Source organism: Astyanax mexicanus, chromosome 20, assembly GCF_023375975.1.
Source record: "Astyanax mexicanus isolate ESR-SI-001 chromosome 20, AstMex3_surface, whole genome shotgun sequence".
Classification (NCBI taxonomy): domain Eukaryota; kingdom Metazoa; phylum Chordata; class Actinopteri; order Characiformes; family Acestrorhamphidae; genus Astyanax; species Astyanax mexicanus.
This window is the reverse complement of record NC_064427.1, coordinates 35,315,429-35,341,339: the sequence shown is the minus strand read 5'-3', so window position 1 is coordinate 35,341,339 and position 25,911 is coordinate 35,315,429. Positions and strand designations below refer to the sequence as shown.

The 25,911-nt window shown below is 39.3% G+C and overlaps 1 protein-coding gene across 2 annotated transcripts in view; it reads left to right on the top strand.

Moving 5' to 3' along the window:
* Positions 1-1,622: 1,622 nt before the first annotated feature.
* kcnj6 (potassium inwardly rectifying channel subfamily J member 6) overlaps positions 1,623-25,911 on the top strand; it is a 102,738-nt gene continuing 78,449 nt past the window's right edge. Inside the window, exon 1 of one of the 2 annotated variants that reach the window (XM_022681416.2) lies at positions 1,623-1,988. The gene's annotated coding sequence lies outside the window, so the exon portion shown is untranslated. The remainder of the gene's footprint in view (positions 1,989-25,911) is intronic. The other variant, XM_007247282.4, reaches the window with a different exon arrangement.

The following is a 25,911-nucleotide window of genomic DNA, read 5'->3' as shown; positions in this document are numbered from 1 at the left end:
TTCATCTCTCTATCTCTGCCTCGCTTGTGCCCTTTCTCTCTCTATTCTCAGTCTCTCTCTCTATACTTTTCTCTCTTCTCTCTCTGTCCTTCTCCCTCCCTACCACTGTTACCATCCCCCCTCACCCTCACTCTCTCTCTCTCTCTCTCTCTCTCTCTCCTTCTCTCTAACAGTGTCAGTCATGGTCCTGATCTAAGTGTGTGTGTGTGCAGTACTTGTGCACTGCGCTGGGCTGTGACCTCCTCCTCGCTGTCCTGTGTGAACTGCTCATGGTGAGACGAGGACGAGTCCAGGCTGGAGTGTTCAGAGCAGATGAGAAATTTATGAAATTTTACAACATCCAGTTGCATAATCTTCATTTTGAGTCAGATCTCATAAACGCACCCCAGTTATTTTGGGACTACGTGACATTCAGCCAAGTTACTCTAGAGTGTGTGTGGGTGTGTTGGTGTGTGGGTGTGAGTGTGTGTGTGCACAGCTTGTTTCTGACACCCCTGTTAGTATAAGCTGTTGGGCCAGGTACACACACACACACACGCAAACTAGCATCAATGACGGAATTAGTTATAGAGGAACAGTAATAAACTAATAGTGATCATAAAATAAAGGTAAATTAAATAAATAAATACTAAAAAGCTATATTTATTGTAGTATAGTATATATTAAATAATATTTACATCCACATAAAAAACTCTTTTGAATTCCAAAACTTCCACACAACTCCCTTTTATCTTTCTCTCTCTCTCTCTCTCTCTCTCTCTCTCTCTCTCTCTCCTGTCTTCTGGTAATGAATCTCAACCCTCCCCCCCCTCTTTTGTATTTGGACATCACTCTGGTTGTCTCTTTCTCTCTCTCTTGCACACATACTTCCCCTCTCTTACGTTCTTTTTCCTGTATGTGAATTGCTCTCTCTTACTTTCTCTTTTCTCTTGTCACTCTCACTCTCTCTCTCACTCTTACTCTCCTTTTTATATGTGCATGTCTGTCTCTCCCCTCTCTCTCTCTCTCTCTCTCTCTCTCCTTTCTTCTGTAGGTGGATGTCACTCTTACATCTACTCTCACGCTCTTCCTCTCTCTTCCACTCTTTCTCTCCCCTTTCTTCTGTATGTGGATGTCTCTCTGCCTTTGTTTTCTTTATCTCCTTACCTCTGTATGTCTCTCTCTCTCCCTTCCTCACTCTCAAAGTTCCTCTCACCCTTGACTCTCTCTTTCTCTCTCTCTCACACACACACACACACACACACACACTCCCTCTATCTCATGTTTTATCATTATCCTCCTTTCTCTCTCTCTCCTCTTTCTTCTGTATGTGAATCTCTCTCTATCTGACTCCAGTCCCTTTTGCTCTCCCTCGCTCTTATAAAACCCCCCTCTTTTTTCTCTATGTGGATGTCTCTCTCGCTGCCTCCACTCTCTCTCTCTCTCTCTCCTCTCTCTCTCCCTCCTTAACTCTCATAGCACCCCCCTCTCTCCTTTTCCTCTATGTGGAGGTCGCTCTCCCTTCCTCCAATCTCTCTCTTGCTCTCTGTATGTGGATGTCCCTCTCTCTCTCTCTCTCTCTCTCTCTCTCTCTCTCTCTGTCGTTTTACCTCTGTATGTCAGTCTCTCTCTCTCTCTCTCTCTCTCTCCCTCACTCTTGTAGAACCCTCCTCTCTCCTTTTTCTCTGTGTGCAGCTCTCTCTCCCTGCCTCCACTCTCTCTCTCCTTTCTTCTGTATGTATAGGTCTCTCTCGCTCCCTCCGTCCCTCTCATACTTCTCCTCCACCCCCCCTCCTCTCTCTCTCTCTCTCTCTCTCTCTCTCTCTCTCTCTCTCTCTCTCCAGCAGCAGCAGTAGAGGAGATGATTATGAGGGGCTGAGGGGAGCGCGGGCCTGTGCTGCTGCTGCTGCGCTTGAGATGATGTTGAGATGCGGGAGGACCAACGCAGAGCCTGAGGGGAGCGCGCGGGACGGCCTGAAGCATGCGTGAGCGCCGCCTTTACTAACCAGGTAACGTTGAGCGCACGCCGCCCGCCTGCACGCGCGTCTGCGCCGGCCGCGGATTTCTGAGGGCTCTCCGCGCGCGCGTTCGAGGATTATCGGTACGGGGGGACCGGAGGGGGGCTGTGAGTGGGGGTGTGTGTTACATAAGGCTGCCATGGCTCACCGACACAGCGAGTCGATTCGAGCGGCGGAGGAAAACGCGAGGCAGCGAGCGGCGGCTGGTCTGAGCAGCTGGGAAGTCGTCATTGTCTAAGGAAGCGAGCAACAGTGGAAAATTCTGGAGTTTGTCTCGGTAGAGCAGAGGGGGGCGCAGAAAACTCGCCGTATATGGGCATAGTTAGGTGGTCTCTCATTTCCTTTATTGTGCATTAAAGGGTTAAAGGTGCTGTATATGACTTTACATTAAAGGTGCTGTACGTGATTTTAGTTCAAAACACTTTTGGTACATTTCAACGAATGTTTCACCACAGTTTCTTCGCTCTGTTCGGCATGCTTGAAAGAAATCCAGTGTTTTTACTCTTCCCTGGTTCTGTAAATGGAAAACAAACAAGGCGGCTCTGGTAAACCCATACAACACTATTCCAGACAATCAGAAACTTACTCTGCGTTTACATTGGCAGGTGATGAGTCCTAACCTCGTCCAAAGTTGTACCACAAAGGGTATCGGCATTGCTAGTTAGCATGCTGGCTAATCTAGCAAGTGACCAATCAAGCAACAAAACCAACAGAAATGCCAACAATATTTTTTGGCATTCGCTGTATCTTTGAAAAGATGCACCATATAAAACATCTCTTACGTATTTAGCATCACACTGTTGAGAACAAGAACAAAATAAAGTAGGAACAAATAGTTCTAAGAGCAGACTCAGGGAATTTTGAACCCCAGTGTGTACGATTGGCCTAAAAAATGTCTTGGGTCAATTGGTTTAGATTGATGTTTCATGCACCATATTAATTTGTTGCTTGTCGCTAAATCGTGGCTACAAATCATTGTGCACTCCCATAGGAAATGACTGGTCATGTCTCTTAACACTTACTTACTTGTTCTGCTTTACAGAAATAGCTGAGTATTGTTTTATTTAGTTTGCAAAGGTTTGTAATAAATATTCGCTAACAGTTGTAGCAACGGTTTGTCAACCTACATCTTAGATATTCACGTGGGGGTGGGGGTTGAAGCTTCTGAAGGAGCACTGCTGAGTTTATAGTTAAACAGTCATTCTCTAGATTCATATACAGCACCTTTAACTTTCAGTCCACATCGGTGCCTTTGCAGTGAAGCTCTGGCAGGGTTTGGAGCTCCACCACCATCGTTCTGTTCATTCAGCTTATTATGGAAGAGAAATCAGCTTTCCCCCCCCCCCTCACGTGCTGATGCAGTTCAGTGGTCCTGCAGTAATATTCAGCCCACCCCCCCTTACGTACATTGAATGGCACAAACTCGTCGTGCCCGCCTCTGGCTGTCTCTTCCCTCTGGCCAGGATGCCGCGGTTGGACTTGGAATTGAGGCGTTTTGGCCGGTTTAGGCTTCAGCTTCACTGCTCTGGCTATGATGAGCTCCTTCCGTCTCCATGGCGACCGGGCAATCGCCCATTGAGAAGCATGGAAGGGGGAAAGAGAGAGAGAGAGAGAGAGAAAGAGAGCGAGAAACCCTTAGTGTCGGGACAACGCTTGAGGATAGTGCAGGGTCGCAAGCAGGGAGTGGGGGAACTATCTAGCTAGGAACCATCCCAGAGCTTTGTTTTATTGAGAGGGGGGGATAATTACAGTCTCCAAAAGCGGCCAGGTTCTTCAGCTAGCTAAATCAGACGTGAACATCTTAGCTCAGCGCCTCCTCCTCCTCCTCCTCCTCTTCTGTGGAGCTGGCGCTGATTTAAAGCAGCAGTTCAGCTACATTACGAGTCGTGAAATGTAGAAGAATCATGTCTCACAGCACAGCACAGTACAGACACTCTGAAACTTTGCTTTAACCGCAGGATGTGTCTTTGCGACTCGTCTGAAACCTCAGATAATCCCCTATCAAATAAATCATTGCTTTTTCGGTATGCGTATAATAGCTTTAATGGATGTGGACAGCACTTTAATTTCCAACACTGTTACTGTGAAGAAAGCAGTGAGAAACCTGAAGCCTTTAGAGTGTCTGTGGTCTGAACCTCTTCAGCACCACGGAGAGCTCCCCAATCCCAATACATCATATTACTCTAACATTAAAAGGGAATCCCACAGATTTTTCAAACTTTCTAAGTAATTTGATCATCGTTCAAAAAGAATAAGTCATTAAGATTGGTTCAATTGTAGAGAAACTTACTTGCAATTACTTGCATTTTATTTACTATACTGGACACATCAAGTGTCAAGTGATAGCACACAAACTAAATTTCCATTAATTTCACAACTTGTAATGTATCAAAGAGACTGCTCAGCTTCAAAAAGCAGTATCCACAAAAGTGTAAACTGTCCCTCTAAAGTGCATACTTTCATTAAACCGTTCAAGGAACTGAGAGGAATTTCAGTAAGGTGCAAGGACTCAACCCTAAGCTGAAGATACTAAACCTTTACATGATCTGTGATCTTCCTGTGATATCTCTGATCCGTCAGACAGCACTGCATCAATAACTGTCATTTAAAGTGGCAGTCTGTATTATTAATTTCGTTCCTAAACTGAACGCAGAAGCATTTCTGAGTGGAGAAGGGACAACATTTTGTGTTTAATGGCACCAGTGTGCTGGAACGACCATCCCTGCTAAGCCCAATATATTCGTTCTAAAACGGTATTTGGGTGTTGGGTCGCTTTCGTCGAAGTTCTTCTGGACACGTCACGCGTCTTTACGTACTTACATCACACGCATAGCCCCTAAAAGAGCATCCGTCTTAGTTTTACTAAACGCGAGTGGCTGGTGGAGCAGTGGAGACTTCAGAAGGGGAAACTGTGTAGTTGAAGTGAAGCGCACTCTCTCTTTCTCTCTCTCTGACTGAACATAACCTGAAATCGGATTCATCTGCTCTCAAAGGAGACTGCATCACATCCGCCCAGTTTAAAATGATTCTTCCGCATGCTCGGGGCAGTTACCCATTCTCACCAGAGAGGGCCCTAAATGCCAAAACTTATGGACATCAGTTTCAATAACAAACCTTGGGGGTTCCAATCATGAAGGCCAGTTACAACTTTACTGTGCAAAAACGCTTTTAAGCAAACCTTACTGTATTCTCTGAACGAAATACGACAAGGACATCTTGTCATACAGATGTCTTTAGCAAGAAATCCAAAAGTCAGGGTCTGTCAGGTTATGTTATGAAGTTGTGTCAGTAGAATTCTGTAATGCAGCATTGATGCAGAAAAGAACACTGAAATATTAGAGCACCATATGCTTCCTTCTAAATGGCATATTTTCCAGGGATGTTCATGCATTTTTCAATAAGACAATGCAAAACCATATGCTGCACATATTACAAAGCCATGCCTGTGGAAGATGAGAATATGGGTTCTGGGCTGGCCTCTGTGTAGGACTGAAAAGCAGGAAAGGATGTATGCTAACAAAGTAAATTATGTAAGTTGGATTTATGCTGTTTTTTGCTTAATTTTCTGCTACATTTAGCATACTGTCCCAACTTTTTATGTTTTGGAGTTATAAATTCAAGGCTTTTTTGTGTAATCAAAGCAACATGCATGTTGAGTTTTTCTTTTTTTTCTTTAGGGGATGTTGCCTTATAACACTCCACATGTAGATCTTTCTTCCCACCATACATATTTGTGTTTTAAATACACAAACTTTAAAATTTCAAATAACGTTTTTTGTAATAACAGCTTTTTTTGTGATGTAGACCCTAGAGATATTTAATTCTTCAGATGTCTGGTTTCTATCACCACCACTATGAACAATGTGACTCTAGACTATTTTATTCTAGAATATATTATTTCACATCGAACCACAGCGTGATTTGTTTACTTCCTAAATATTTAATTATGCAATTTGAAAAAATGGTGGGATTCCCCTTCAACAGCTGCTCTGTGGCTTATCTGTGGCCCTTTAAAAGATAAGTTCAGTGGCCAGCTGAACAGGCAGAGTGTTGCTCGCTGTCACAGGAGCATCATTAGCTGCTGTAACCGGCAGTTTGATGTATTTGTGTCACTTATTTAAGTTCCTCCGTGTTCCCTGACTTTTCCCCAGATATTAGACACAGCACAGACTGTTCTATTACCGGATTTCCTGTCAAATCTAAAGGGATTTGCAGGCAGGTCTTAATTTCGGTTATAGACTTCCCGTGGGCATAACCTCCTTATAATTAAATGAACCGAAATATGAACCACAGTGCTTACATCTGCTGCTGGTAAGGCTAGGCTTAAAATAAAAGCAGAGAGATGGTATATTCCTGGGCCATACAGGGACTGACAGAAAGAAAAAAATATTCTACATAACTTGTTTGTTAAATGTGACGGAAATACTAGTTCTCAGTGTTCTCCCACTGTGTAGCGGGGCTTTCAGAGCGCTGGCTCTTTTGCAGAGGTCTGGGACGGCGGTTCTGAACTGTTCTGAACAGTTCTCGTCCAGACGGCTCACAAAGGTCAGCAGACTGCTGCTCCTAATATCAACATGATTCCTCTGGGATGTGGCATTCTGAGCAAAAATACACTTTTTTTTTCATTAATTATCTGTCTCTCGTGTTTTGAGGATGTTTCTGAGGATGGGCTGTATGATGCATTGTATTTTTTATCGTTATCACAATATGAGTTCACATGATGAACAAAACACACTGAAATAGCTGTGATAACATTTTTGAAGAACAGCTTATTAGAGTGCAGTACCTGTGTGCAGAAACAGAGGGAGCTCTACTCACTGCAGAATGTGCTTACTTAATGTAACAAGGCTGAAACTGGAACGAGGCAGAGTAAGGTACACAACAAATGTTCACCCCAAACTATTACTTAACTACTTAGCTCACACCTGGTATTAAGCATTTTATCAATAGGTTCATATTTATTAGCTCCACAGAGTCCTAGTCTATTGGCAGTACTTTTCTATAGTAGCTAAATGCATTCACTTGAAGGGGTGTCCACAAAAAAAATTGGATATGTGGACATATAGTGGTCAATGTTATCATTTTTATGTAGACTGTTTGCTAACCTCATATTTTATCAGGTTTTGTAAGCTGTTGGATAATGTTAACTGTTAGTGGTTTTCTGTAGTGTTTTGTTAATCTTCACTGATAGCACTTTTCTGTTGGCTGTTTGCTGAACCCTGTTAGCATTTTTGGGCTGTTTACTAAAAACAGCGGTAAGCAGTCTTTTGTAAGCTGTTTGATAACCTTCACTGGTAACGTTTTTTTACGCTGTTTGCTAACCTTAACTGTTAACCATTTTATGTATGCTTTTTGTTAACTTCTGTTAACTGTTAGCAGTTTTCTTTATATGGTTTGCTAACCTCAACAGTTCTCTGTAAGCTGTTTGATAAACTAAACTCTTAGCTGTTTTCTCTAGGCTGCTTGTGTCCATTAACTGTAAGCAATTTTCTGAAACTGTTTGCTAACCTCAACTCTTAGCTGTTTTCTGTAAGCTGTTTGCTAACCTTCACTGTTAGCACTTTTTTTAATGCTGTTTGCTAATCTTAACTTTTACCTGTTATCTGTGTAGTGTTTGTTAACCTCAACTGTTAGCAGATTTTTCTATACAGTATGCTAACCTCAACTGTTAACAGTTTTCTGTATAGTGTTTGCTAACCTTTACTGTTAGCAGTTTTCTGCATACTGTTAGCAGTTTTCTGTATAGTGTTTGTTAACCTCAACTGTTAGCAGTTTTCTGTATAGTGTTTGCTAACCTCAACTGTTAGCAGTTTTCTGTATAGTGTTTGCTAACCTTTACTGTTAGCAGTTTTCTGCATACTGTTCGCTAACCTCAACTGTTAGCAGTTTTCTGTATAGTGTTTGCTAACCTCAACTGTTAGCAGATGTTTCTATATGGTTCGCTAACCTCAACTGTTAGCAGTTTTCTGTAGGCTGTTTACTAACCTTTACTGTTAGCAGTTTTCTGCATACTGTTTACTAACCTCAGCTATTAGCAGTTTCCTGTATACTGTTTGCTAACCTCAACTATTAGCAGTTTTCCGTAGGCTGTTTACTAGCCTCTACTATTAGCAATTTTCTGTATACGGTTTGCTAACCTCAACTGTTAGCAGTTTTCCGTAGGCTGTTTACTAGCCTCTACTATTAGCAATTTTCTGTATACGGTTTGCTAACCTCAACTATTAGCAGTGTTCTGTATACTGTTTGCTAACCTCAACTGTTAGCAGATTTTTCTATACGATTTGCTAACCTCAACTGTTAGCAGATTTTTCTTTACGGTTTGCTAACCTTAACTGTTAGCAGTTTTCTGTAGGCTGTTCGCTAACCTCAAATGTTAGCACTTTTCTGTACACGGTTTGCTAACCTCAACTGTTAGCAGATTTTTCTATACGGTTTGCTAACCTCAACTGTTAGCAGTTTTCTGTATAGTGTTTGCTAACCTTTACTGTTAGCAGTTTTCTGCATACTGTTCGCTAACCTCAACTGTTAGCAGTTTTCTGTATAGTGTTTGCTAACCTCAACTGTTAGCAGATGTTTCTATATGGTTCGCTAACCTCAACTGTTAGCAGATGTTTCTATATGGTTCGCTAACCTCAACTGTTAGCAGTTTTCTGTAGGCTGTTTGCTAACCTCAACTATTAGCAGTTTTCTGTATACTGTTTGCTAACCTCAACTATTAGCAGTTTTCCGTAGGCTGTTTACTAGCCTCTACTATTAGCAATTTTCTGTTTACGGTTTGCTAACCTCAACTATTAGCAGTTTTCCGTAGGCTGTTTACTAGTCTCTACTATTAGCAATTTTCTGTATACGGTTTGCTAACCTCAACTATTAGCAGTGTTCTGTATACTGTTTGCTAACCTCAACTGTTAGCAGATTTTTCTTTACGGTTTGCTAACCTTAACTGTTAGCAGTTTTCTGTAGGCTGTTCGCTAACCTCAACTGTTAGCACTTTTCTGTACACGGTTTGCTAACCTCAACTGTTAGCAGATTTTTCTATACGGTTTGCTAACCTCAACTGTTAGCAGTTTTCTGTATACTGTTTGCTAAAGTTAACTGGAAGCAGTTTTCTGTAGGCTGTTTATTAGCATTAACTGTAGTGTTTCCCTTTTTGTAGGTTTAAGTTTTATTTCAGGCAGGTTATCTCTGGGTAGCTAATTCACTCTGCACTGTGTGTGTGTGTGTGTGTGTGTGCTCGCGCGCATTGGCGTGGTAGTGGGGGGAAAAGTGGACCTGACTACCCAGGGCCCGAGTAGGGAGAGGGGCCCATGAAAATCCTGATTTTTTTTCCGCTCACTTTCCTTTGTTTACTGGCATGGATAGGGGCCCATTAACATAGAGGGTGTACAGGGCCCAGAATTTGCTGCCACGCCCCTGCTCGCGCGCCATCGTGAGTGCTTGGCGGACAGAGCTGTGTGCGTTGCCATGGCGACGTCGGCTGCCTGGCTATCGTGCGCCCCAGAGGAGAGAATTTTCACATGATGGAGTATAAAACCAGCCAGAGTTCACTGGAGGTGACCGAGATGTGTTTGTGCTCGGGGCTGGTGGCCTTTTTTTGTCCGTTTCACACGTCTTTTATGACAGGCTTCAGTTTCTGTGTGAAAAGCAACGTTTATGAATGTAAAACAGACCCTTGGCTGATTAGCTACAGGTTTGCAGGGTAGCCTGGTTAAATTAGCTAAAATTAAACGTGGTCAGTGATAAATGGCCTAAATAACTACCATTACTTTAATATGGAATATGTAACGCCATCTTGGTTCAGGAGTTTCATGACTAATGTTGACTAATACTGGATATCTGCAGAGACACAGAAAATGTAGAATCATCTACGCTGTAACTGGCTAGCAGGATAGTAATGACAGCTTTGTGTTGACATGGAAAACAGACTGTGCGGTGTGTGTGTCGTGTCTCAAAGTAGCTCACACACAGCTCAAATACACACACTGTCTATAAAAAACAGATTCCAGCCCTCCAAGCTGCTGAACTGCGGGGCAGCATGTCCTGCTCTCCGGCAGAATCCCACAAAGAGGCTGAGAATGATTTAATATTTAACAACACGGCTACAGCTCACAATGACCTACTGCAAGAGAGAGACCCAGAGCGAAATAAAGAAAGAGATCCACTCCTGAAAGAAAAAGTTTATTTTCAAGAAATAAAATTCCCACAAAACATCATTGTGGGGTTTGTAGATGCAGTGTATGTCAGCAGCTGCATTCTAAACACTAGGCTCAGACCCGTTGCAACAACGCAAGCAAACCAAACAATGTTCCAGGGCCCCGAGCTGGTCTGGGGACCCCGAATGACTTATAAAGATCTGGGCTGCAGTCAAGGTAGGCTTCATGATGTACTAACATTTCAACTGCATACAAACTCTCCTTTACTTTGGAACAACCATCTATGACGTAGCAGCCGATAGGTGAAGCCCACCTCAGTGGCTGTCAAGGATTCGGGACGCAGCTTCTGTGATTTTCCTCCCAACTGAAAAATCTTTTATGTGCTGCCAATCAGAGACAAGTTCTTTTTATTAATTCCTCTCTAATTAAAAAAAACAACTCTCCAAAAAGAGCTCTCTAAAGCAACCTCTTAATCAGCACTCTCAGTTGTGGGTTGCCAAACAGTTCAAAGTTCATCTAGCGTATTTTACACACTATCAAGCACGCCGAATTGTAAGGTGCACTATCAATAAACATCTATTTTCTGGTCTATTTTCATACATAAGGCACACTACTGGGTGGTGGTTGGGTAGCTAACTAAGTTAAATATAGCTAAGCAAGGTAAACAAAACTGTAATAAAAAAGACTTTCTTTTAAAGTCAACGAGCGCTGGATGTTAATCTACACAGATTCTCTTCTAAAAAGTTTACAGTAAGCTTAGATCCGCGAATTTCTCCAGCACTAAGGCAAGAGCATTATCAATAGCCAGGTGATATTATCAAGTGGTCTGTTCCACGTAGCTTGTTTTACCACGGTAAATGTTCAAGGCTAATGTCGGATATACTCCCCTCTGAACGATGAAAGAGCTAGTGCAGTTAGTGGCTAATGCTAATGCTGCTCCAGCAGCATCAGGCTACAGGCCAATAATACACACTTCTGAATGGGGAAATACCGGTTAGCAGCTAATGCTAATGCTACTCCAGCCCTGGTGCCAGAGAACTAAACTGAAACTCATTTCAGCGGAGTGGCTTTACTGCTCCTTACAACCTGACTGGTAAAATTCATACATAAGGTGCACTGGAGCATAAGGTGCACTGATGATTTTTGGGAAAATTTTGTTAGTGTGCCTTATAGTGTGATAAATACGGCACATTAATTTTATTAACATATTGGGTGTCCTAATTGCATACTACAATCTAATACTATAATGTTCACAGCGTAATGTTGCAGATTAGTACACAAAATAACCATTTATTAGTTCTAATTCATTTATTCATCTATTTATCATATTCTAATAATGTTTTTTTAAATTGGTATTTAAACACCTTTCACCCAATCCTACTACAACTTACTAGAAGAATGAAAACTCTACTCTCCTCAACTGAGTAGTAAAGTCGAGTGCTGTTTCCTTAGGCAGCTTTTCTCTTTATTTTATAGTCTCTCACTTTTAATTAGACAAGTTTTAAAGTCCATGCTGGATCACCAAGGTGTATATTGACTGTACTCAGGAACTGAAGCAGACACACAAACACATCACTCAGTCAGCACCTTACAGTGAGAGGTGAAAAGCACCGCTCTGTTAGAGCAGTTCCTGTTTTTTTGATGTGCTACACCTATTGCTAGATTTGGACCAGGATTTGCATGGCATCTTCTTTTTTTTAACCCTTGTGTAGTGTTCGGGTCTGTGGGACCCGTTTTCTTTTTTCATCAAATGATACTAAAACAATATTTTTTGTAACTCAAACTCATTGGCATTGGCTCATTTTTGTGAAAAACATATATCAAAACACATTTTCGATAAACACTCATTGTACACCCCACCCCCCACCCCCACACACACATTTATATTGCATACAGTATGTTTAGCCAAGGGCAAATAAATATTGCTTTATTTGTAAATTTGAAACTGAACAAATTTTCTACTCATATCTTGATTTTAATTCATTTTCTTTTACATTTTATTAAAAAACTAATAAAAAAGAGTAGAACTTTTTAAAAGAAATGTAACATAAGAAAGGTAAAGGGCAAATATTAACCATGTAAGCTGTTTATATTGCTTGCAATTTAGGTGAAGCGAGCATGTGTAAAGCATTTTAATGTAAAATTGCTTAATTTTGCTGAACTAAATACAAGTAACAAAGTAAACGAGTAACAAAAATATGAACACCACACAAGGGTTAATATGTGATTGTTGCTGTTGTTTGTTGACCACCTCAGGCCAGCTACCCACCGCCCAACTTCTGTCACATGTCTTAGATTTGTTGCCCACACTTTTATTAAAGTTCACATAGACTTGAGCTATTACTTTTCAAACTGCTATAATTTTTGTTATTTTGTTACCATTAACCATCACTATTAATTCATTAGTCTGACCACCATTATTATGATTACTCAGTGCACCTCAACCTAGTATGGACCCTTTATAAACAAATTTAAAGCAGTTTTTTGACCAAAGGAGGATGGGTCCCCGCTTATGAGCCTTGGTTCATACCAGTGTTTCTCTTTCTAGCTCTGAGGGAGTTTTTCACTTTATCTTGGTCTGTGGGAATTTGACATTTATCTTTTGTGTGTTATTTGTTCATTTATCTTGCTAGCAAATTTTTGTAAAGCTGCATTGTGACAACATCAGTTTTGGAAAGGGCTATAACAAAATATATTTTTTTATTAAAAAAAATTGTCTGAAAAAAACAGTACAGTCTACAGTTTCTGCCATTTTCTTCCTACCGAACAGATCTGTGGTATTGTTAGCTATCTCTACTGAGAAAACCAGGCCGAGCCCAGTTTAAAATCATTCCATGCCAAACCATGTCCATGTGGAAAAAACACCACAACAGTATGTGTTACAACAAATGTGTTAGGAATTTGGGATGAATAAAATTGTTAAAATGATATAAATTAAATGTTAGCTGATTCCTTTTCTTCTTCTTCTTCTTCTTCTTTAATAGTATTGCTATTAATTTAGCTGCTTTAACATATCCATCACCTCATAACATTTCCTAAACATGTCTTTTTACCCATCATATTGTATACATTTATACTCTGAAGCCATAAATAGCCAGCTTTAAAACAAATTTCTTAAAAGAAAAATATTCAGAATGTCTTTTTACAGTATATTTAATTCCAACATAAAAGCTGGCACATCGAATATTATTCATGTACAACATTTTCTATACCTGAATTTTGAGCCGTGTGTGTCACCAATAATCATAGCTATTTTAGCCATCCAATCAATATGCAGCTCTCTGTAGGTGGCCACAACTAACCAATGTGAATAGAAAATTCATCTCAGATCCACCAATCACAGTGTATCCCTTACAAAATGACTAATCAAAACCCCCGAGCTCCATCAATTTCTGTGTACCAGTTCCCCTCTCCCTAATAAGAAGGCCAATGAAAGGAAACCTCACAATCAGAGCTCCCACATGATGGCCAATCAAACCCCCTCTCGCGCGCTGATTTGTGGAGCGCTTTGCCTGTGCGTTTCAGCGACACACATATTTTTTTTCTTAGCGTTTCCAATTTCTTTTGTGCTGAGTCAGGCAGCTGTGGCCAGGCGAGCCTGAATCACTCTGCCTTCTCCTGGCTGTTTTTCACAGTCTGATGGATGAAAGAAAGAGGGAAAAAAGTGATTTTGAAAGAGGGATGATACGCATGGAGCTGCTGGTGTTGATTAAACTTTTCTCGCTTTCTCAGACGTTCTTAGCGTATAATAAAGGAATATTAGTATTGTCATTGCACATGTAAAGCAAAACATTGATGCAAAGTGCTTTATTAGATTTTTTATTAAAAACAGTAAATAATACAATAATAATTTAAATATAGAAACTACTACTTTATACGTTATTATTCATCCATGCAGTTTTTGATCAGATCAGCACATAAATTCATGAAGATAGGGCCCAACAGCTTTAGATAGGTGCAATTGCATTACCAGGCTTAGGACCTGATTTGAGTTTTTTGCCTTAAATGTGATACATGTCAGATATTTCATTGTTGTGTGGACATGTCAACCCTGTTTTAATCAAATCAGATTTGACTCACTTTCAAATGTGGTTCTAAACCAGATACTGTATGTGTTTGGCTCATTTGCATAAGACATAATATAATATGGGAATAATCAGATTTTTTTATGCATCTTTTAGCCTGTAAGCATGTGCTTAATGCTGTTGCTACCAACCAAACAATGTGGAAAAACAACAGTGGAGGAGAGGAACAGCTCTGAGGGAAATCACACATATAATACATAAATGTATCATTGCATGCCATGTCGAATATAGAATTGTTCATATTATAAATAAATTCCCAGGGTTGTGCCAGTTGACATTTAATATAAACTAATCCAAAGTTTAGTTCATACTCATTTAAATGAACTAGTTCACGTTCATATTTTGTCTAAAAATAGTTCACAGTTCCGAAATAAGCTAGTTTAAATTCATTTGTTATTCTTTTTTAATAGAACCCCTATCTAGGGGTGGGCAATATTATATCGTATACAATATATAGTGACACAGAAATATCATGATATTAAAAATCCATATCGTGGTAATAGAGATGTTCTGTCTTAAAAGAAGTCTATTATTTACTGTGAAGCTTTAGGTGTATTTATTGTATAATTGTTTTAGTTTGCAGTTTATATGCATGCACTAAATATTCTGCAATATTTTTGCTGCATTATATTATTTTATGCTGTATTATTTATTTTGCCACATTGTGATTATACTGTTATACTATTATAATATATTCCTGAAATAAATGAATTATTTTAGTTTTCCTATATCGCCAAGTATATCGTTATCGCAAAAATACCCTGAAATATCGTGATATTATTTTAGAGCCATATCGCCCACCCCTACCCCTATCCATTACCAGCCCAAAATCATTGCTACATGCTGATTTTTGTACTGAAACCTTTACTCATTCCCTCCACACTGAACAATATCAAATGTTTCACTACCGCAAACTATTTTTAAAGCTTTTAAATTCCACTTATAAACCTTTTATAACTCCAGCATCAGCCTTACTAACCCGTCAATCAGCTCACAGTAGAAATAATTCTAACACCTTTATTGCATAAAACCTGTTTACTGTTAAGAAAAATTAATTATGTAAATAATATTTATTTGCTTTTTAGCAAAATACATCATTCTACTGTCCTAATTTATAGGCATATTTTGGGCAAGTAGTTAGTTACTATTTTTAATTTGTGTTTTAGCCGTTTAGCTCTGGCTTTGCTTGGCTGTGGCCGTTCACAAAAATATGAACACATGCACAACACTACAAATTTCACTTGCCCACATAAATCCAGGTGTATTTACTCCAAAGATACATTGTTATCGGATAACTGAACTCAATCAGATCACAGAATTTTTTAATGTGAACTGTCATGGTATCCAAATCCAATCTGAGCAAAAACTCTATTTGCAGATGAGGATTGTCGTGCGAACAAGCAGATAATGTTTACATCAACCATCAGAATGTAGAAAGTGTGATTTCAGTGATTTTTAACATGGCATAATTGTTGGTATAAGCAATGCTGGTTTGAGGATTTCTTGAAATGCTGATCTTTTCGTTATTCAGAATTGTGTAATAAAAAAAAACTAACTGCTTTATCAGTTTAATTTCTGCCAATGAAAATGCCTTGTTAATAGGAGAATAACCAGACTGATTGAACTGACAGAAAGGCTACAGTAGCTCAGTTATTTGAATATCCACTTTGTTCAATTGCTGTGAGATAAAAAAGCACAAAAAATGCACAAAACATTTTGTATCTTGAAACGAATTAGCTACAACAGCAGAAGAATACGCCAGATTCCTTTTCTATCAGTCTAGAACAGAAAGCTGAGGCTGCAGTGGGCACAGCTGAAGGCTGGAAATACGTAGCTTGGTTTAAAGAAACGCTTTTAGGCTTTTATAGGCTGCAGTCAGATGCGTAATTTTGATTTTTTAGCATATTAAAACTGTTTCGGCAGCTTTCCTGTTTTCTCTTAGCTGGTGAAGGGATTATGGGCTACCTGTTGGACACAAGGAGCAGGTGTACATGTGTGTGTGTGTGTGCTGTCAGCATGCTGGTTGCCGAGGGAGGAGCCTGTATGTTTACAGAAGGATTAGAAGTAGTGTTCAGTGTTCAGAAAGCTACACACTGTCCACACACACATAGGCCACGAACACACACACACTCCCTGGTGAGCAGTCCTGTTAGATACTTTAAGCCCTCCTCTGAGATCTCATCGCATGTGTGTGTATGTGTGTGTGTCATATGTGGCTGTTTCTCTAATTAACTGCTTCTTTAAGCTCTCCTCTGAGTGTGTATGTGTGCCTGCCTTTTCCATGTGTGTGTGTGTGTGTGTGTGTGTGTGCTCCTATTAGTGTGCCTTGCTAAATGCACTGTGAGTGGTGACAGGCCAAAGTTCAGCACCTCAGATCACACACCTCGGACAGCAGAAGAAAAAAACCCTCCCCCCTTTAATAACCTGGTGATTTTAGCTGCTTGACTTTGACCCAAAGAAACAATAGCTTTAAAGGAGCCATTCACAATAGCAGTACAGGATTAGTGTCTCTTGCTAATGGCTTCCCTCTCAGTATGGTGTATTTGTGTGTAAGATAGCTGATTGAATTGCAGCTACTGAATCATTCAGTAAATTATGATGCCATTTCTTTAGATATAGCAGTCTATACTCTAGATTAGTGCTGTGCGATATGACGATAAATATCGTGGGGATGCTAGAAAAGTGTCTATCGTGCTACTTACCTTCTATCGTCCCTATCGTTTCTACAGTAATTTCATCAATTATTCATGCAAATATATAAAGTAGGCTACAATGAAATGGATTGGTGTGATCACTTTGCATAAACTCAGTTTATATAAGTGATAATAAAGTAATTTTGTGACATGACACTGCTTTACGTTATTTGACGGACACGCCGGTTTGCGACATGCTTTATGTTATTGAACTCATGAGAGCAGAACAATGGAGGCGCATTGTTCTTTTGAAAAAAAAAAATGCTACTGCATCTACCTCATCTGTGTTCATTTGATACATACAGGGGTTGGACAATGAAACTGAAACACCTGTCATTTTAGTGTGGGAGGTTTCATGGCTAAATTGGAGCAGCCTGGTGGCCAATCTTCATTAATTGCACATTGCACCAGTAAGAGCAGAGTGTGAAGGTTCAATTAGCAGGGTAAGAACACAGTTCTGCTCTAAATATTACAATGCACACAACATTATGGGTGACATACCAGAGTTCAAAAGAGGACAAATTGTTGGTGCACGTCTTGCTGGAGCATCTGTGACCAAGACAGCAAGTCTTTGTGATGCATCAAGAGCCACGGTATCCAGGGTAATGTCAGCATACCACCAAGAAGACCAACCACACCCAACAGGATTAACTGTGGACGCTGTAAGAGGAAGCTGTCTGAAAGGGATGTTCGGGTGCTAACCCGGATTGTGTCCAAAAAACATAAAACTACGGCTGATCAAATCACGGCAGAATTCAATGTGCACCTCAACTCTCCTGTTTCCACCAGAACTGTCCGTCACCACAATAAATTATTGTGCTCTAAAACCAGGTGTTTCAGTTTCATTGTCCAACCCCTGTATATTACTGCACTAAAAAGTAGTAATTCTCATTTGTGAAAGTTGGGTTTGATGTCACTTTGAAATAAAGTTGGAAAAAAGTAAGCAATTATATTATTTTGTCATATTTTTCGAAGAATAACTGAAAACACACTTAAATGTGGTATATCATGATGTATATCGTTATCGTGATATAAAAAATCGTGATATATGATTTTTCCCATATCGCCCAGTACTATTCTAGATAGTGAACCACAGCAGTGATAACTTTATTCTGTATGCCTTATTGTGATGTAGCATTGTAGTAAGTATCATAGTATCATCTCATGTTTAAAATATGTATGTTGTCGCTGTCCTTGCTGTTGGCGCGAGGGGAGGGGGAGCGGGCGTGAACGCGAGGTAACCACCTAAGACAGCCTGTCCAAAGCTGTGCACCTCAGTTCCGCACAGTTTTTTTTTTTCTTTTTTTTTTATAATTTTATTTCTGTTTTTTCCCCATTTTCTCCCAATTTGAATATCTAATTGTCCCACTCCTTTGTGCGTCCCCATCACTAGTGACGCCCGTGACCCTTGGAGGATGAGGACGAGCACACGCCTCCTCCGACACGTGTGAAGTCAATCAACCCTTTTTTCGAGCTGATGCTGATGAATCATTGCCTGAGCAGCTAGTGCGCTCGGAGGAAAGCACAGTGGCTAGGTTCCGATTCATCCGCTCACAGACGCCTCGTGTCGCCCAGCGCCACCTTAAGTGTGATGGGGAGAGAGCACCATCTACCCACCCCAGAGAGAGCAGAGCCAATTTTGCTCCCTCTATGCACCGGCAGCTGATGGCCGCAGTTTTGCGCAAATATTTCCAGTTAAATCTGAATTCATGCTATTAATCCCAGAAAAAAAACGCTCTTATTTACCTTTTAAAAGGCAATTTAAATGCCTAATTATCGTTGTTTGCTGTTTTCCTCGGGTTTTAAGTGCTTAGCTGACACAGCTTTTGGTCTGTCCGGATCTCTGTCGTCAGATAGCGCGCGGGTAAGGGCGGGGCTGGTGCCGTCACAGTCCTGCATGGTTTAATATCGCGATATATATCACAGAAAACTAAAATAATGCGATGTAAAATTTTTCCAATATAGTGCAGTCCTAGTTTTAACATTAAAACACAAGGACATCAGTATTACTGGCCCCATGGTGCGTCCTCTTAGCCTGCAGTTTTGTTAGCAAGCTAAAAAGCTTGTAAGTGGTTAGCTTTTAGCCTTTACTGGGTTTGACTTTCTTGTGTCTTACTGGCACTGTAATAGTGAACTACTTCTTTATCACTATGTACATGTGCAATAAATCAGGAGAGGATAAAATTCTTAAAAAAAAAAAAAATCAATGATTTATTTTTGGACATCTATTGTTATCACTTTTTTGTAAGCAGATCTGAATAACAGCACCTGCCAAACAACGAAATGCAAATGTAAATGGGATTTCTTTTGTTTTGCGTTGTCATAGCTTAACTGTTGTGTTGTGTGCACAGCTGTCGGTGTCAGTATGCCTACTTGAATAAATAGTGGAGATTATAATGGTGATGGGAGCAGCTGATATGGTTGAGATGTGAGTAATGTGGAATATGACCCTGGTCATTTCCCAGCAGGACACTAATAAAAAAATTAAAGGTCCCTACAGTACCAGAAAAAGGTAGCAGACTGTCCACTGGGGTAAAGTGCATGTCTAAAACCCATTCTTTTGTAGCATTTGGGTAAAACAAAAACGTGCTTTTCCAAATAAAGCAATTTTGTTTTTTGTTACAAACCGCCGCCCAACAGTGCGCCCCTACTGGTTTAACTCTGTATCTGTACCTCAACCCAAACTGATGATAAGATAGAGACGATGGGCAGCTACCTTTCAAATATCAGCACTCCCACTAGATGAGAGTAAACGCTAAAAATACACTGCAGTTGCTATTAAATCAGCTTTTTTTTATGAGTTTTCCTAACTCATAACCCATTTTCAGTTTTCCACTGAAAAAGACAAGACTTTACTTGACCCTTCTTTTTGGTACCTGGCACATGGTTCATTTTCCACTACCACAGCTTCACCACCCTTCCCCCATGTATGTTGAGTCCCTGAGCTCTAGACTGTAGCAGGGAGCCCCACCCCCTGCTAATTATTGTATATTTAAATCCATCGCAGCTTGAAAATGAAAAGACAAAGTGTGAAATGAAAAATAAATCAGCATGAAGAGGTGTTTTTCTTTTTCATTTGAAATGTTGTCACTGACAACATGTTTAAGGCTGAAAACTGAGTCTTAAAGTGTCATTTTTATTTTATTTATCCAATTTTTAATCCATTTGCATTTTGTCATATCTGTAGCATATTATAGTTTATTTTTTTCATCAAGCTTTTATTTTTAAGATTATTCAGGATGCTTATGAAAATGAAATGCCAAATCGCTGTTTTTAGTGAAAATTAGCGTAATTGTTGTAAAATATTTGTATGCTTCAGCTCTGTAAAAAAAAAGACGACTTAAAAATGATGAGTTTCTTTGATTTAACCAAATTGAAAACCTCTGGAATATAATCAATAGTAAAATGGATGATCACAAGCCATCAAACCAAACTGAACTGCTTGACCTTTTGCACCAGAATTTCCATTTCTGAACGCTTAAACGTTTTCTTTGCATTATTTGAGGTCTGAAAGCTCTGCATTTTCTGCAAATAAATGCTCTAAATGATTTTTTTTTTTTTGGAATTTGAAAGAAATGTCCGTAGTTTATAGAATAAAACAATGTTAATGTTAATTTTACTTAAGCATATACCTATAAATAGAAAAATCATCTAAACTGATTCAGAAACTGAAGTGTTCTCTTATTTTTTTTCCAGAGCTGTACATGTACACACGTGTGTGTGTGTGTGTGTGTGTGTGTGTGTGTGCACTCTGTCCTTTACTTTACCTCCTGTTAAAGTTCCTAAGTGACACATACTGAACATCCTAAGAGCATCACAGCACAGTGTGTGAATGTGTGTGTGTGTGTGTGTGTGTGTGTTTGTTCATCTGACCTCATTTACAGAATGTAGGAGTGCTGGGTTACAGATAAAACTAGCTCCTTTTAAAAGATGATTTTCTGCTTCTACTCAAATGGAATGTTTTATATCCCAGTTCTGACATGAATGAGCGGCTCACTAAATTCAAAATTGATTCAGTTTTGAATTTAGTTTCAGTCTGTTCAATTCTGGATAATTTTTAACACATAAAGTCAGACCAGTGTGTGGACAGAGCTGAGTGCTGGAGTGATGGACTGGGGAATTGAGTCTGATTCCCCACGAGCCTCATTCAAACATTCAACAGCAGGTTGATATTGAGTCAGATAGGATAAATAACTGACTAACTGACCACATATTTTTAATATAAACACACTCCAAATTCCAGACGTGGTGGAAATGAAGGTCCGAAACTTTCCCGCACAGACAGACAAGAGATCAGAACAGTCCGCCTGGCTAAAAGTCAGTAAAAACTATGAACATCATGTTCGTTTATCAATATGGTACAATAAATCAATAATGTAATTATTGCGACAGGCCTCTGTATGGAAAAGAGATGTGAAAAAGTGTTTTATTGTTCAGGAACCTAATTTCACTCTTGGAAAAGCATAAGCGTCAAAAAGGCAAGTCGGTAGGTAGGTAACACGTAGTAGTAGTGTTGTCACAGTCCCAAAATTAGGACTTTCGATATGATACAAACCTAAATATCTCAATACCGATACTGAAAGGACACAGCAAAAACCTAAAACATCAGTAATTAATTAAATAATTGAATATTGAACAACAAAATGTATTTAATTTTTGTTAAATAATACAAGAAAAAAAAAAGATTCAAAATGTGGTTATGTTCATTCTTCATTTTAAGTAAGAACATACTTCAAGTAAGTTTATGGAATTTCTGTAATTCAGTCTGTGAGCTGTGAGAGAGGAGAGTCTCCCCGAACCCGATTATCTCAGAAAAAATAGAAGAAAAAAAAACATGCCCACTTCCATTGAAGACAAGAACCGAGTCATTGTTTGGTGTTTCAATTCTCTTGATCACTAAAAGAAAACGGAACTGGAAAAATAGGCACTTAAAGGCTGGAAGACATGTAAGCTTTAACATCTGCTAATATTTTGTGAATTATAATGCAATCTTTGTGGTGTTTTGAGGACGCTTTTTGAGGAATGTGAACAATGGGTTGAGTATAGAGTCATTAACTCATTGGGCCCTATTGGGAACAGCAATGTTATTTAAATTTGTATTCTGTTTATTATTAATGCAAAAGTTGGATTAGCATGCTGCAGTCTGTGGGGGTGTCTCACGCACTGCGCACCTGTGTAGCTAAGATAGGTATGGACGGGTGACTATTGACTGTTGTCTGGGTTTAAATCGGTCAGTGGCGCACGTGTTTTTTAAACATGCCTCAGGGTGAACAATAGGGCCAATTGAGTGAATTGGTTCACAAAACAAGTGTAAATTTGAATTAATAATAGCAAACATTGTTGAGAAGCCCATGCGTCGATTTCATGCCTTGACCTTGTGTATACACAGCCACGGGGAAGCTTACAGACTACACAGAATTCCACCTTCAATCCTGATCATATTGTACAGTTATTTGATTCGAAAATAAGTCATTGCCTTACATACTTACAGCTTTAGAGAATCATCACATTCTGTCGAGCTTCTTCCAAGGGTTCTTCACACTCTTACAGCTCTTGTGGTCTTACGGTAGAGAAGTGGTTCTTGACCGAAAAGCACTCTTATAGCTTATACCTTTAGTCTTGGATCAAGAGTGGAGGATCAAGCAGCTCAGAATAAGACCACAACCGTCTATAGCTATAACTGGCTGTTACACACACCCCCCCCCCCCCCCCCCCCCTGATGTGTCACCAGCTGCACGAGTGTGTATGTGCCTGTGTATATTGTTTTGGAACGTGCAGCGACACGCTTAGCTCAGATCAGAGAACAAAAGGTCTTGACTGAGGCACTTGATTATTTAATATAGATATGACTTCTTTTTTATTGAACTGCACTATTAATCGCAGCCTCTTCCTGTGAAGGCCTGAATTATACACTATTCTAGGCAGAGGAGGGGAGAGCTGTCCAGAGCTGTTCATCAGAGATGCTGATTAAACACAGACGTTAACATTCGAGATAACTCAGACACCCACACGTCCACACAGCGGAGCTGATAAAAACACGTGCGCTGAGATTTGACACTAGGAAACAGGGGGGACTGGAGAGTGGAGCTGGTGAAGATGTGTGTGAGGATTAGGTATGGGCTTGTGGTTTGGGAGTTGTAGTGTGGTAATGGCAGTGGATGGGAAAGGTGTGAAGAGGGGAATGGCAGTGGGTTTTGTAGGTGTGATGAAAAGAATAGCTTGGGTATTGGAGATAAAAATATAAGGGGATTCTTGTGGGCTTGGCAGCACCACAATAGTTCTGATTGTGCAGTTGGAAAATAAAGGTGTCAAAAAAAAAAGATTATTGGAGTGATGCCTTTGAAGAAACAGTTTTTTTTTTCAGGAAAGAAGAATCAGAATGTGTATTAAGAACAAGGTTTAAAATATCTCTTTAATTTAAGGAACGTTAGTGTCACAGTTGTAGATTTTGTGATCATGGAAAATGCATTTAAGGGATAGTTGTAGATTTGGAAGTTGAATGTAACTACAGTTGTTGGTGTGTTTGGAAATTGAATGTAATAGTGGTCATGGTGGATTTGAAGTTGAGTAAAAAGTTGAATGTTGCAGGTTTAAAAATGTATTTGTAGGGTTATAAATTAATGTGGTTCTTACATTTTCAGTGTGGATATGTGTGTAGGTTTGAAATTTCAATGCTGAGATGGTTGTGATTTAAATTTCAATGTTGAGATGGCTGTGAGTCTGTATTTTCAATTTTTAGATGGTTGTGAGTTTGAAATTTCAATATTGAGAAGGTTGTGATTTAAATTTCAATACTGAGATGGTTGTGAGTTTGAAATTTCAATACTGAGATGGTTGTGAGTTTGAAATTGCAATACTGAGATGGTTATGAGTTTGAAATTTCAATGCTGAGGTGGTTGTGAGTTTGAAATTTCAATGTTGAGATGGTTGTGAGTTTGAAATTTCAATGTTGAGATGGTTGTGAGTTTGAAATTTCAATGCTGAGATGGTTGTGAGTTTGAAATTTCAATGTTAAGATGGTTGTGATTGAAATTTCAATGCTGAGATGGTTGTGATTGAAATTTCAATGTTAAGATGGTTGTGATTGAAATTTCAATGCTGAGATGGTTGTGATTGAAATTTCAATGCTGAGATGGTTGTGAGTTTGAAATTTCAAAACTGATAAGGTTGTGATTGAAATTTCAATGCTGAGATGGCTGTGAGTTTAAAATTTCAATGGGTTTGGAAGTTCAGTGTGGGGATGGTTAAAGATTTGGAAGTTTAGTGTGGAGATGGTTATGGGTTTCAAAGTTCAGTGTGAAGAGCATTGTTGGCATTCAGTGTGAATATGGATATGGGTTTCTAAGGTCAGTAAGGACACGGCAGTGGCTGTGTAAGTTCAGTGTGAATATGAATGTAGGTTTGCAAGAACAATATGGAGATGTTTGTGGATTTGGATGTTCATTGTAAATATCTTCTCTGTCTTCTTCATGCAGGAAAGACAGAGAAGAAAAAAGCGAGACTTCAAACACCAACAGCCATATCCCATAATGCAGCTCTCCTTTTCTGCTCCTAGTGCAAGCTGCGTCGTTTTGGGATTAGAGCTCTTGTTCTGGTAGCGCAGTGGTTAGATCAGTGAGGGAAGGATGGGGAGAGGATGCAGCCATAGTTATGGAGATGTGGTCCGCGGAGGAGGCCTAGAACAGAGCTGCTGCATGTGAGCCTTCTCTCCAGCTACATTTGAACCAAATCGATATGAGGCACCAAATGAATACTGATCCACTTCAGCTGTGGAGAGAGAAATGCGGCTTCACTGTCTTTAATATCTCTTTATCCACTCCATATACGCAGGGCTTTCATTTCTCATTTAGAGATACAGTAATGCACCTGAAGTTAGGCCTAGGCTGGTATTAAACCTGCCATATCCCTTTAAGGTAGAATGTCATCAAGAGCACAGCTCTGAGGTGTTAATATAAAATGCAGCTCATTAAGGCTCAGCATTCTTTAAAGCAAAGACTAAATAAATAAATAAAAAGCTCCAATGAAGCACAGCTAAATTATTATATATATACAGTTCTGGAAAAACCTATGGAATGTAATCAAGAGAAATATAGATGATCACAAGCCATCAAACCAAGCTGAACTGCTAGATTTTTTGCACCAGGAGTAAAGGCATAAAGTTATCCAAAAGCAGTGTGTAAGACTGGTGGAAGAGAGCATGCCAAGATGCATGAAAACTGTGATTAAACCTTAAACTCTTAAGCCTCTGAAAACTCTGCATCTTTTTTTTTTTTTGTTATTTCAGTCATTTCTCAATTTCTGTAAATAAATGCTCTAAATGACAATATGTTTATTTAGAATTTGGGAGAAATATTGTCTTTAGTTTATAGAATAAAACAACTATGTTCATTTAACATATACCTATAAAAAGCAAAATCAGAGAAACTCATTCAGAAACTGAAGCGGTCTCTTACTTTTTTCCAGAGCTGTGTTTTTTACTGAAATGGTAACTTTAAAGTAGAAGGAAAAAACTTTAATGTGTGTTAATGATTAAATTGCATTGATTCCATAATAATATCTCATTTTATTGTGGTTTTACAATGCTTTTACACAATGCCTACAACATTAGAATAGACAGGGCCTAGAATAAACTCCTCCCACTCCCACATTGATATTGTTAAAAGGAGTGTTTTAAATTAGGCTGCTTTTAATATTTTTTGAATGAGGCACAAAACAGAAGAGCCAATCAGAGCAGTGATTTTGTGTATTTGCATATTAAAGGCACTATATAAAGGCCTTTATAAAATGCTACTAAAAATAATAAATGTTAAGTACTACTTGTATCTGTGCAAATGGCAATAAAGCAAAGTAAAATAAAAATTGTTACACCAAACAGTTACACTACATAATTTACATTTGTGTATGCATTCAGATTAAAAAACAGATTAATGACCATTGGGATTAAGGGGTTAATCAAATTTAATTCACAACATCATTTTTTTAGTTC